Raw genomic sequence first — 14,112 nt, 5'->3', positions numbered from 1 at the left:
AAAATAAACAAAGAAGACTCATTATCTTGTAATGTAAACTTTGGTCCACACACATATATATATAATTAGCCCCCATTAAATAAAAATGTGGACATATGATTACATGCCACACGGCCAACATGGCCCCTTCAAGAACCTTCTTGAATATTTTGTGAAATTCCCATTTTGCCCCTAGCCTTCCACAATATTACCATGAACCACTTTGTGAATTTTCCTTTTTACCCTTAGCCTTTCTCAATATTTCCATACTAATAAACAACTTGTTCATTAAAATACTTTGGAAAATAGTCTTACCCTTAACTTCTCGCAATTATCTTGAAATATCCGAACGTACAAAATACGGGCTATAACATCCTCCCCTCCTTTAGAACATTCGTCCTCGAATGTTCAACTGACCTCATGGGATGTCATAATGCTTCGGGAGGGTCCCTTTTTTTTTTAGTTGTTATTTTCTTCATGCCCATTCCTTATCCTTTACCCTATTCTCCTTATAATCGAACTCCTCGATCTTTACATGAGTCCTTATTCCACATCATGGGTTTTCTAACCCACTGCGCCAACTCATTATCCTTGTCCTTCCCAGGTCATTTCTTGACACAAGTATACTTGTCTTTGATTTCTTTGTATTGGCGCTCGTTTCGTCCATCGTTATTTCTTGTTGGCTCTCCTGTGTGGATCCCCTACAAATATGATCGAGTATCGCTTCACGTCGATGATTCATATAATTTCATAGCGTGTATTCTCATGCTCCGTATAATCAAAGGTCCATGAACTACTTTCTAGTGTCCGATAAGCTCTTTTATTCCCTTCACAAGCGCTGCGTTCTTTCTTTCCTTAAAAAATTTTCAAACTACCAATCGTTGATACTTTCGTTATAATAGTCATTGTCACCCGAAATATCCCTTGAGTCTTATCATTCTCTCCATTATCCTTTGTGAACTTAGCTTGTAGCCCTTTCCTGCTCTTCTTATTACTCTTTAAAACATGTCGCTGCGTATTTAGGTACGGTGCCAATTTGCCCGATATGAGGGATTCAAATCATGGCGTAAATATATCATAATTCATGTTGGCATGAAGCATTCTCTTAAGGTGTCTTCCATCATTTCCCTTCGTGTCGGCCTCACGGTACACTTCATTGTCAACTCGTTTCTATTCCTTTCATGCATTCTCTTGATATGCCGATATGTTTTGAACTCTGGCCCCGAGTTAATAAATTTCCTTTTCTGGCGCTTGAAAGTGTTGTGATTCCTTTAGAGTCTGATATAATATATTCTCTCCCCCTTTTTAAGGGGCTCCTTATACGCCAACAGTCTTTTTGTGAAGTCTTCATCTAGTTTATACTTTACCCCTTGTCTTTCTTTCCAACTCTGTGCATAACATATCGAAACTTCTTACCATAAGTTTTCCTTTCACCCATTTAGCTCACTTACTCGTAATTTTCCTTGCCTTTGCCTCACAGCTGTGCGTCCATGTTGTCTCGAGCGACCTGCTATCTTTGCTCTCAGCACAGGATCCTTACAGGTTATACTTCTCACCTTAACATCATCGTAAGGCCTAAGCATTCTTTCTCTTACTTCACATCCCTCTGTCCTAGTCACTATTCCTTTAGCCCCACTTATTGAAACTGGTTCTCGAACCTCACACACTCCTCTTTTGTTCCATTTTACCACACTTTATCCTCTTCACGCGCCTATCTTTGAGTTTTTACCCAAGTAGTCTCGTGCTTTGCCGATAGTTTCTCTCGGGGGTTTCACTCACCGAGGTTTCTTACCTTTTACCCTTTTTCCGACATTTTGATCTCCTTGCCTTCTATTTACTCACTCTCTTTCTTTTCCAAATATCGTTGTGTTAGAACTTTCCAATCTTAAACTGTAGTGAGCATAGCATTAGTTTAGCTCGTAACGCTTGTTCCGTTTATTTTTGTTGTCACTTGAACTCTGGTACCCTTACTCGATTGATGCCTTCCATACCGTAACACCGGTTGCTGGGATACACATGCCCGCCGATACAATCATATATGGGATATCATACGCATTCATATATATATATATATATATATATATATATATATATATATATATATATATATATATATATATATATATAATTACTATCAACTAGCCCACAAAATACTTCCAAATGCTATTCAAGCCTATCCTAATTCCAGAGCTGTGATGCACTTTCTGTCTCCTCACCAGTCTAGTCTGCCTCGTCCTGCGCGACCTCTTATGGTCTCCAACCATCCCGTATACTCTAGTTTCCCTTAGGCCACTCTAGCTTCTCATTTGTCTCTTATGTCTGGATATATAGAATTTCTTGCACCTTTCCCAGGGGGTCACCCATCCTAAGATTTCTCCCACCTTAGCACGCTTAACCTCGAAACTTCGATGGAATACGGTGCCTTAATGCTGATATGATCGCGTCCGCTTCCTCGCATGACCTTTATTACATGATATAGAGTAAATTGAAGTCTTACAGATTCCGAGACATTTTCATAACACGTCCTTCCCTTTACAATTACTATTTTACCCTTTTCAATCCTCAATATTCACCCTTCACCTTCGTGTATCACTACCTTTCGTCCTAGATTCCCAGATTCCTGATGGTAACAAATATACCTTCGTCGCCGTTACTTGTAAGTACTCGGGTATCAGTCTGTTCGGATTCCTACTCACCATTCTAGTATAATAATCTATAGCAAAACTGATTGTCGACTTTCTCTAAATCCTCCAACAAACCTTGCTCCTTACTAAATGTCACGACCCAACCCCGTGGGCCTTGACTAGTGCCCGAACTGGACACCCATACACACTTACCTAACAGATCGACATATCCATAACTTATCCATGTCCAACATATATTAGTTTATATAGATGCTAAGATCGGAGATAGTCTTAAGCGGTCGCATATAGCAAACATATCGTACAGAGGCCGCCGAGGCCGTCGTAAAGCATATCTCCCAAAAACATATATATATATATATACACACACACACCAGCCGTTAAGGCTGTCACAACAACTGGAGCCGCTTAGACGCAAACTACATAGACATAACCGAATCATAACGACCCATGACCCACATACATGTCTACAGGCCTCTAACAAAGACAACAGAATCATATGACGGGACAGGGCCCCGCCGTACCCCTGAATAGTCATATACACATAAATATATACAACGGAAAAATCTGTACCAAAAGTGTGGGCTCCGGACCAAAGGAGCACTCCAAAGCAGCAGGATAGAAGACCTAAGCTGTCGGATCACACGCGTGAGCGTCTGTACCTGCGGGCATGAAACGCAGCCCCCGAAGAAAGGGGGTCAGTACGGAATATATACTGAGTATGTAAGGCATGGAATACAGAAGGCAGAACCATAACTGAAACAACCAGTACCAGAGTAAGTACACTTATCCAGAATACCAAAATGTTTACCTTCCAGACACAAATCATATATGTCGATGTCGTATGTCAGAAGAAATACAGAAAATAAGTGAATCATCCAGAGTGCCAAAAGAGCTTACTTTCCAAACACGGATCATGCATGTCAGAATCATATACCACATATGCATATAACATGCCCCGGCCCTCCAGTGAGGGACACGGTAAATCATATATCCTGTATGCATATAACGTACCCCGGCCCTCCAGTGAGGGACGTGGTGAATCATATATCATGTATGCATATAACGTGCCCCGGCCCTCCAGTGAGGGACGCGGTGAATCATATATCATGTATGCATATAACGTGCCCCGGCCCTCCCGTGAGGGACGCGGTAAATCATATATCATGTATGCCAATGTCATATATCATATATGCATGTAACGGTCCCGACCCTCTTTTGCGGGACGCGTGAATAGAATCACCATATGCCTTCCTGGCCACCGCCCCGTCATCATATCATCATGTCATCATATCATGTATATAACGTGCCCCGGCCCGCAAGTGAGAGGGACGCGGTGAACAATGCAGAGAAGTACGCACGAGAACATATCCTGGCCCGGGCTCAGTGAAGGACATACCGAGGCTTGCACGAACAGAGTAGTGCGAAACCACGTGCACACAAATCAAGACCTGATAGACAAGTATACTTACCGACATCTGAAGGCTCAGCAACAAGTTTCGGGTCAATCCGACTTACTATGAGAAAGTTATGGACGTTTGAAGTACAGAACCTTCTACGAGCATTTCAGAAGCCATTTTTGAAGAACCGAAGCAACAATCATGTTAGGTACCTTTCGAATATCGCTATGGATCACATCAATGTGCCGACATCATATATGTTACACCTCGGAAATTTCTTCGTACTTGTTTGATGAGTGGAATGATGAAAATTGAGTGAATGATGTTTTATTAAGTCGGGAATGGCTAATTAAGAATTTTTGGAAATAAGAAAGTCGCGGAAAAATTTTCAGCACAGTGGTCGTATATGGCACTATACGGCCCGTAAAGTGATTTACGGACCGTATAGTGCAGTCGTCCTCCAGCTTGTCAAAAATCTCAACTTTCTGTAAATGTTGAATATGGTTAAATACGACCCAGTTTACGGCCCGTAAACTGGTTTACGGACCATAAACCAGGTCGTAAACTACCATGTCCATCAGCCAAAACTTTCTGTCTTTAAAATGGTTAAACACGACTTGGAGGACGGCCCGTAAACTGGTTTACGGACCGTAAACCTCAGTCGTAAATCGCCATAATCCCCAGCCAAACTTTCTGTTTTTGGAATGCTTAAAAACGACCACAGTGGACGGACCGTAAATAAAAATACGGTCCGTATATGGCGGTTTACGACCACTGTTCATCTCGACAAGAATTCATTAAAGATCAGATTTGTGATTTTTAAAGGGGACCTAAGCCTCATTTCAACTCATTATTCATTCAACCAACTCAAGAGACTTCTAGAACCCTCCAAATATTTCCTCCACAAGAATTCAAGAGAATCAAAGGAGATATCAAGATTATCAAAACCAAATTCATAAAAATAAGTGTAAGAACACATCGCAGGATCTTCGAAGTCAAGAAATTCCCAAGAAGGTGGAACTAGGGTTTTGGCTAATTGAAGTATTTCAACTTAAGGATTGTTCAACCATCATCAAAGGTAAGGTTCATGATTATTCCATGTTGTTTGAAGTATTGGGAAGCTTAGACACATGAAATGTAGAAGAACATAGAAATGGGTCATTATTGAGTGAATAGTGACATAAATGAATGATAGTGGAATTGGACTATGAATATTGAAGTGTTGTGAGTACTAATACGTTATAAATGATGTTTATATCATGAAACAAGCATTAAATGCATGAAAACTCAAGGATGAGCTAGAAGTAGAAATAAGGGAAAATTGGAGGAAAATGGTGGATTTTGCCAAATGTACGTAAATGACGATTGTCGATCATGATATTGCGAATAACATTATGAATATTGGGAGTAGATATAGAACGCGAGAAAAGTAGTATGAGCGAAGGAAGTGTTGTCCGACTTCTCCTAGAATTAGAGACGCGTTCTTATAGTTAGCTCACTAATGTTGATACGAATTCTCTTATGAAGGTAACAACGTGATGTCGACGGAGAACAAGTGAGCAATATCTTAGCTAAGCGACCAAGGTATGTGAGGCTAGTCCTTCTTTCTAATGGCATGAATCTTTTAGTTTGAATCCCTACTCCTTTCATGAGTTCTTACATTCTAAGAAGTTAAAAACTTATGCCTACGAATGTCTATATGAGATAAGTTATGCGATATGATGACATTAGAATGATGATGATGTTATTCCTTTCCTACACTCACCTTATGTACTAGTCCTTTCAAGGTGAGGCGGAATGTCCATGATGGTTCCATAATGTAATCGGGGGATCACGACCTTACGTCACCACGATAGAGTAAAGTTGATCATGAGTCTTCTATACGCAATATGGTAAGATAAGTATTTTATGATAAACATATTACTATGAGCATTTATATTGAGCATGTAATGAGCATTTCACACCGGGCCTAGTTGGCCGGGAAGACACCGCTTCGGCGGGCGGCGATACGGATACACCACGACCTACGGGCGTGGGCAGACACCACTAGTGGGCGGCATGAGATGGTACCCCGGACGCGGGAGGCCTGGACGCGGGCTAATATTATTGATTATCACACCGTTCTGACATGGACGGGCAGCTTCCATATGATGCATACATGTTATGATGATGAGTATGAGTAAGATAGCATGCATTACTTCATTTATGATTATCAGTCAGATCCATATGTCTCATGTTGATGTTATTCCCATATTACTGATGTCTCCTTTCATATGTATGCCTCTCATACTCGGTACAATATTCGTACTGACGTCCTTTCTTCGGACGCTGTGTTCATGCCCACAGGTAGACAGGGAGGAGAGCTTGGCCCAGGTCCTCAGTAGCTGTCAGCCGATAGATAGCACTCCATTGTTCGGAGGTGCTTATGACTATTCTTTTGATGTACATTTATATATGCATATTTTGGGCATGACGGAGTCTTGTTCCGTCCATGTATTCATTATGTTAGTAGAGGCTCGTAGATACGCAGTGTGGGTTAGATGGTCTCACAAGATGTTTTCATATGTATGTATATTATTTTGATGGCCAAGGGCCAAATGTATATAAAGTATTTATATTTTGATTAAATATGATTTTCCTACAATTGGTATGTAAAATTGATAAAAGAGTATTAAATGAGCGAGACCAGCAGTAGAGTAAGCGGTGCTCGGTAATTGCTCCTGGTACCAGTCGCGGCCCCTAGCTGGGTCGTGACAGAAGTGGTATCAGAGCAGTTCGCCCTAGGAACTGTCTACGAGCCGTGTCTAGTAGAGCCTTGTTTATGGTGTGTTGCGCGCCACGCTAATAAACAAGAGGCTACAGGGAATTTAGGAAAATGACCATCCTTCTTCTCATGAATCGTGCGATAGAGCCATGTCTAGGATTATATCATTCCTGAAAGTGCGTTATGGTTTCAGAAAAATGCCACCGAAAGGAAAAGCTACAGCTGCCCAGAAAGGCAAAGCTACGACGAAGAAGCGGGCAGAAAGGGAGCCTCCGGCGGGGGTGGAGGAAAGTGAATCACAAAGTGAGGTCGTGCCCAATGTAGAAGAGCAGGGAGGAGCCTCAGCTCCGATTCCTCCACCGGGTGCTTCGGGTCAACAAGTATCCGAGGCTATACATTTATTGACGCAGTTGGTTGCCGCTCAGGCACAACGATAGAATGCGGGCCCAAGTGATCGTTCAGCTAGTACAAGAGCCCGTGATTTCCTTACTCTAAATCCTCTAGAATTTTTTGGGTCGAAGCCGGATGAGGACCCACAAGGTTTTATCGATGAAATGCTGAGGACGTTAACACTTATGCATGCTTCTGAGACTGAATCTGTAGAGTTGGCCTCATATAGACTTCCCGACGTGGCGGTACTATGGTATAAGAATTGGGTGATAACAAGAGGGGAGAATGCACCACCTCCTGTATGGCAAGAGTTTGTAGATGCCTTTATTCGTCACTACTTGCCACCTGAAGTCCGCCGAGCTAGAGCGGAAAGGTTCTTGAATTGGAAACAGGGAAGCATGAGTGCCCGACAGTATAGTATGCAATTCAATTCATTGGCCCGGTATGCTCCGACTATGGTGGCTGACATGGGAGACCGAGTCTATACATTTGTGAGTGGTTTAGGACCACACTTGTTCAGAGATTGCCTGATAGTCTCTTTGCAAGACGGGATGGATATTTCCCGGATACAGGCCCATGCTCAGAACCTCGAGGAACGACAACGATAGGAGAGAAGTGATCGTGAGGGTGACAGAAGACAAGGTAAGAGGGCTAGATCTATGGGGGAGAGCAGTGAGTACCGAGGGGGACCGAGACAGACATATTCTAGGCACTCAGGTCAGTCAGTGACTAGTGCACCTCCTAGATTCTCAGATAGGAGGGTTGATCGTTCTACTCAGTCAGGCCAGGGGTAGAGTTCGAGGGCCTCAGATTCGCAGTCCAGGGGAGACTTTAGCCAGAGGAGACCTCCAGTGCCGCGGTGTAGCCAATGTGGCATATTACATTCCGGACAATGTCGTCAGGGTTCGGAAGCTTGTTATGCTTGCGGGAATGTCGGTCACATGATGAGAGATTGCCCTTCAGCAAGAGATAGAGCTGGGACTCATCCTACAGGTTCAGCAGCGGGTTCTTCTTCAGCACGCCCGACAGCACAGACTCCTCAGACTACAACAGGTAGAGGCAGAGGTAGAGGGGGAGCATCTACTTCTGGTGATGTTCAGCCCCTTGTGTATGCTTTAGCTGGGCGACAGGATCTTGAGTCTTCCCCAGATGTTGTCACAGGTACCCTGACTATATTTTCCCGTGATGTATATGCTCTGATTGATCCGGGTTCTACCTTCTCATATATTACTCCGTATATCGCTGATTGTGTTGGGGTGAGACCTGAGCCAATTAAACCTTTCGAAGTATTCACTCCGGTTGGTGATCCCGTAATAGCGAGACAAGTATATAAGAACTGTGTGGTCATTATATGTGACCGTCAGACAAGGGCCGATCTAATTGAACTTGAGATGATAGATTTTGACGTAATTATGGGTATGGACTGGTTGGCATCATGCTATGCTAATGTTTGTTGCCGGACAAAGGTAATTCGATTCCAATTTCCGGGAGAGCCCATACTCGAGTGGAAAGGTAATACAATTTCCCCAAAGGGTAGGTTTATTTCCTACCTTAAGGCGAGGAAGATGATAGCCAAGGGTTATATTTGTCATCTAGTTCGGGTTCATGACATGGAAGCGGAAGTGCCAACTTTCCAGTCTGTCCCGGTAGTGAATGAATTCCCAGATGTGTTTCCCGACGAGTTACCAGGCCTTCCTCCAGAAAGGGAGATCGACTTTGCTATTGATGTACTACCAGACACCGAGCCTATTTCTATTCCTCCGTATCGGATGGCTCCAGCAGAACTGAAAGAGCTAAAAGCACAGCTAAAGGATTTACTTGAGAAGGGGTTTATAAGGCCTTGTTCCTCGCCATGGGGAGCACCAGTCTTGTTCGTAAGGAAGAAAGACGGATCGCTACGAATGTGCATCGACTACAGGCAGTTGAACAAAGTGACGGTGAAGAACAAATATCCCCTTCCTAGAATTGACGACTTGCTCGATCAGTTGCAAGGTGATAAATGGGTTTCCAAGATAGATCTGAGATCGGGTTATCATCAGGTGAGAATTAGGGAAGCAGATATTCCCAAGACTGCCTTCAGGACAAGATATGGTCACTACGAGTTTCGAGTAATGTCGTTCGGGTTGACGAATGCCCCGGCAGTGTTCATGAATTTAATGAATAATGTGTTCAAGCCGTTCTTGGACCTTTTTGTGATAGTGTTCATCGACGATATTTTGGTGTACTCTCGCACAGAATGAGAACATGCAGATCATCTAAGAATTATTCTTGGCGTTCTTCGAGATCGAGAATCGTATGCAAAGTTTTCGAAGTGCGAGTTTTGGCTTAATTCTGTTGCATTCCTGGGTCATGTTATTTCAGATGATGGTGTTCGAGTTGACACTCAGAAAATAGTAGCTGTGAAGACTTGGCCAAGGCCTACGACGCCTACAGAAGTTCGTAGTTTTCTGGGTTTGGTAGGTTATTATCGAAGATTCGTAGAGGGCTTCTCATCTATTTCAGCCCTATTGACAAAGTTAACCCACAAGTCGGCTAAATTCCAGTGGAGTGATGCCTGTGAGCGTAGCTTCCAAGAGTTGAAAAACAGGCTGACCTCAGCGACAGTGCTAACACTTCCAGAAGGATCAGATGGCTATGTAGTATATTGTGATGCCTCCGGTGTGGGATTAGGATATGTGTTGATGCAGAATGGAAAAGTTATTGCTTATGCTTCGAGACAGTTGCGAAAACATGAACAGAATTATCCCACTCATGATCTTGAGCTAGCTGCGGTCATTCATACATTGAAAATGTGGAGACACTACTTATATGGCGTGCACGGGGACATCTATACGGATCACAAAAGCCTTCAATATATTTTCAAACAGAAGGAGTTGAACTTGCGGCAAAGGAGATGGTTAGAATTACTGAAGGATTATGATGTGAACATTCTATATCATCCAGGGAAGGAGAATGTAGTTGCAGATGCACTTAGCCGCCGATCGATGGGTAGTTTATGTGGAGTTCCTTTGGAAAAGCGAGAAATGGTTCGTGAAGTCCATCGGTTAGCAAGTCTCGGCGTACGACCCATTGATTCAGGAAATGCAGGTATTAGCGTCAATGACCCCACAGTTTCATCCTTGAATCTAGAAGTGAAGGAACGGCAAAATGAAGATCCTCAATTAAGCCACTATCGAGATCTATCTCAGGAAAAGGAAGAGTCTCCATTCGAAGTTTCCATAGAAGGGGTTCTTAGATATCGAGGCCGGCTATGTGTACCGAATATGGCAAACTTGTGCCAACGGATTTTAGAGGAAGCACATTATTCCCGGTATTCTATTCATCCAGGTGCAACCAAGATGTACCACAATCTCAAATTGGTATACTGGTGGGATGGCATGAAGCGAGACATAGCAGAATTTGTAGCACAGTGTCCGAATTGGCAGCAAGTGAAGGCCGAGCATCAAAATCCAGGAGGGTTATTGCAAGCAATGGAAATTCCTACGTGGAAATGGGATGAAATTAACATGGATTTTGTGGTGGGATTACCCCGTATTCGAGGGAAGTATGATTCTATATGGGTGATCGTGGATAGACTCACGAAAGTAGCTCATTTTCTCCTCGTTAGGACCATATATTCAGTGGAAGATTATTCTAAATTGTATCTCAACAAGGTCTAGGTACCCAAGTTAAGCTCAGCACGGTGTTCCATCCGCAGACTGACGGACAAGCCGAGCGCACTATTCAGACCTTAGAGGATATGCTACGGGCATGTGTATTGGACTTTGGCGGTAGTTGGGATGAGCATTTGCCTCTTATTGAATTTGCCTATAATAACAGCTATCATTCCAGCATTCAAATGGCCCCGTATGAAGCCTTATATGGAAGAAAATGCAGATCTCCAATTGGATGGTTTGAAACCGGAGAAGTACAATTGATAGGCCCCGACTTGATCCAACAAGCAGTTGAAAAGGTTAAAGTGGTTCGAGACCGACTGTTAACAGGTCAAAGTCGCCGCAGATAATCGCCGACGAGATTTGGAATTTCAGGTGGGCGATTGGGTGTTCTCGAAGGTATCGCCGATGAAGGGAGTGATGAGATTTGGCAAGAAAGGAAAGCTAAGTCCCAGATATATCGAACCCTACCAAATCATTCGCAAGGTGGGTCGAGTAGCCTACGAATTGGACTTGCCTTCAGAGCTCGAATCCGTGCATCCAGTATTCCATGTTTCGATGCTCCGCAAGTGTATTGGAGACCCAATAAGAATAGTCCCGATTGATGATGTGCAAGTAACAGAGGATCTAACATACGAGGAGATGCCCATTGCCATTTTGGATAGACAAGTACGAAGGCTTCGGAATAAAGAGGTTGCTTCAGTCAAAGTTCTATGGCGGAACAATAATCGAGAAGAAATGACTTGGGAAGCAGAGGAGAAGATGAAATCTATGTACCCCCATTTGTTCCAATCCCCAGAAGAGATTCAAGATGAGACGTCGATGGTGTAAGGTACGTATGTTTTAGTTTTGTGTTTTTGGCCGTGTGTGGCCATAAATGTGTTGATATTGTGATATAGCCCTGTGAGGCAAAGATATTGTGGGTGTTGTAATGGAAAGGTAGTGTCCAACTTACAAAGGAAACTCTGGCAAAAATTTTTCCAGAATCCCCGAGTGTCGAACATTCGAGGACGAATGTTCCAAAAGGGGGGAAGAATGTTACACCTCGGAAATTTCTCCGTACTTGTATGATGAGTGGAATGATGAAAATTGAGTGAATGATGTTTTATTAAGTCGGGAATGGCTAATTAAGAATTTTCGGAAATAAGAAAGTCGCGGAAAATTTTTCAGCACAGTGGTGGTATAGTGCAGTCGTCCTCCAGCTTGTCAAAAATCTCAACTTTCTGTAAATGTTGAATATGGTTAAATACGACCCAGTTTACGGCCCGTAAACAGGTTTACGAACCGTAAACAAGGTCGTAAACTACCATATCCATCAGCCAAAACTTTCTGCCTTTGAAATGGTTAAACACGACTTGGAGGACGGACCGTAAACTGGTTTACGGACCGTAAACCTCAGTCGTAAATCGCCATAATCCCGAGCCAAACTTTCTGTTTATGGAATGCTTAAAAACGACCACAGTGGACGGACCGTAAATCAAAATACGGTCCATATATGGCGGTTTACGACCACTGTTCATCTCGACAAGAATTCATTAAAGATCAGATTTGTGATTTTTAAAGGGGACCTAAGCCTCATTTCAACTCATTATTCATTCAACCAACTCAAGAGACTTCTAGAACCCTCCAAATATTTACTCCACAAGAATGCAAGAGAATCAAAGGAGATATCTAGATTATCAAAACCAAATTCATAAAAATAAGTGTAAGAACACATCAAAGGATCATCTAAGTCAAGAAATTCCCAAGAAGGTGGAACTAGGGTTTTGGCTAATTGAAGTATTTCAACTTAAGGATTGTTCAACTATCATCCAAGGTAAGTTTCATGATTATTCCATGTTGTTTGAAGTATTGGAAAGCTTAGACACTTGAAATGTAGAAGAACATAGAAATGGGTCATTATTGAGTGAATAGTGACATAAATGAATGATAGAGGAATTGGACTATGAATATTGAAGTGTTGTGAAGGAAGCGTTGTCCGACTTCTCCTAGAATTAGCGACGCGTTCTTATAGTTTGCTTACTAATGTTGATACGAATTCTCTTATGAAGGTAACGACGTGATGTCGACGGAGAACAAGTGAGCAATATCTTAGCTAAGCGACCAAGGTATGTGAGGCTAGTCCTTCTTTCTAATTGCATGAATCTTTTAGTTTGAATCCCTACTCCTTTCATGAGTTCTTACATTCTAAGAAGCTAAAAGCTTATGCCTACGAATGTCTATATGAGATAAGTTATGCGATATGATGCCATTAGAATGATGATGATGTTATTCCTTGCCTAAACTCACCTTATGTACTAGTCCTTGCAAGGTGAGGCAGAATGTCCATGATGGTTCCATAATGTAATCGGGGGATCACGACCTTACGTCACCCCGATAGAGTAAAGTTGATCATGAGTCTTATATAAGCATTATGGTAAGATAAGTATTTTATGATAAGCATATTACTATGAGCATTTATATTGAGCATGTCGTGAGAATTTCACACCGGGCCTAGTTGGCCGGGCAAACACCGCTTCGTCGGGCGGCGATACGGATACACCCCGACCTACGGGCGTGGGCAGACACCACTAGTGGGCGGCATGAGATGGTACCCCGGACGCGGGAGGCCTGGATGCGGGCTAATATTATTTATTATCACGCCGTTCCGACATGGACGGGTAGCTTGCATATGATGCATACATGTTATGATGATGAGTATGAGTAAGATAGCATGCATTACTTCATTTATGATTATCAGTCAGATCCATATGTCTCATGTTGATGTTATTCCCATATTACTGATGTCTCCTTTCATATGTATGCCTCTCATACTCGGTACAATATTCGTACAGACGTCCTTTCTTCGGACGCTGTGTTCATGCCCACAGGTAGACATGGAGGAGAGCTTGGCCCAGGTCCTCAGTAGCTGTCAGCTGATAGATAGCACTCCATTGTTCGGAGGTACTTATGACTATTCTTTTGATGTACATTCATATATGCATATTTTGGGCATGACAGAGTCTTGTTCCGTCCATGTATTCATTATGTTAGTAGAGGCTCGTAGATACGCAGTGTGGGTTAGATGGTCTCACAAGATGTTTTCATATGTATGTATATTATTTTGATGGCCAAGGGGAAAATGTATATAAAGTATTTATATTTTGATTAAATATGATTTTCCTACAATTGGTATGTAAAATTGATAAAAAAGTATTAAATGAGCGAGACCAGCAGTAGAGTAAGCGGTGCTCGGTAATTGCTCCGGGTACCCGTCGCGGCCCCTAGCTGGGTCGTGACAGAAG

The sequence above is a fragment of the Lycium barbarum genome, chromosome 7, assembly GCF_019175385.1.
Source record: "Lycium barbarum isolate Lr01 chromosome 7, ASM1917538v2, whole genome shotgun sequence".
Lineage (NCBI taxonomy): Eukaryota > Viridiplantae > Streptophyta > Magnoliopsida > Solanales > Solanaceae > Lycium > Lycium barbarum.
Note: the sequence above shows the minus strand (reverse complement) of the source record.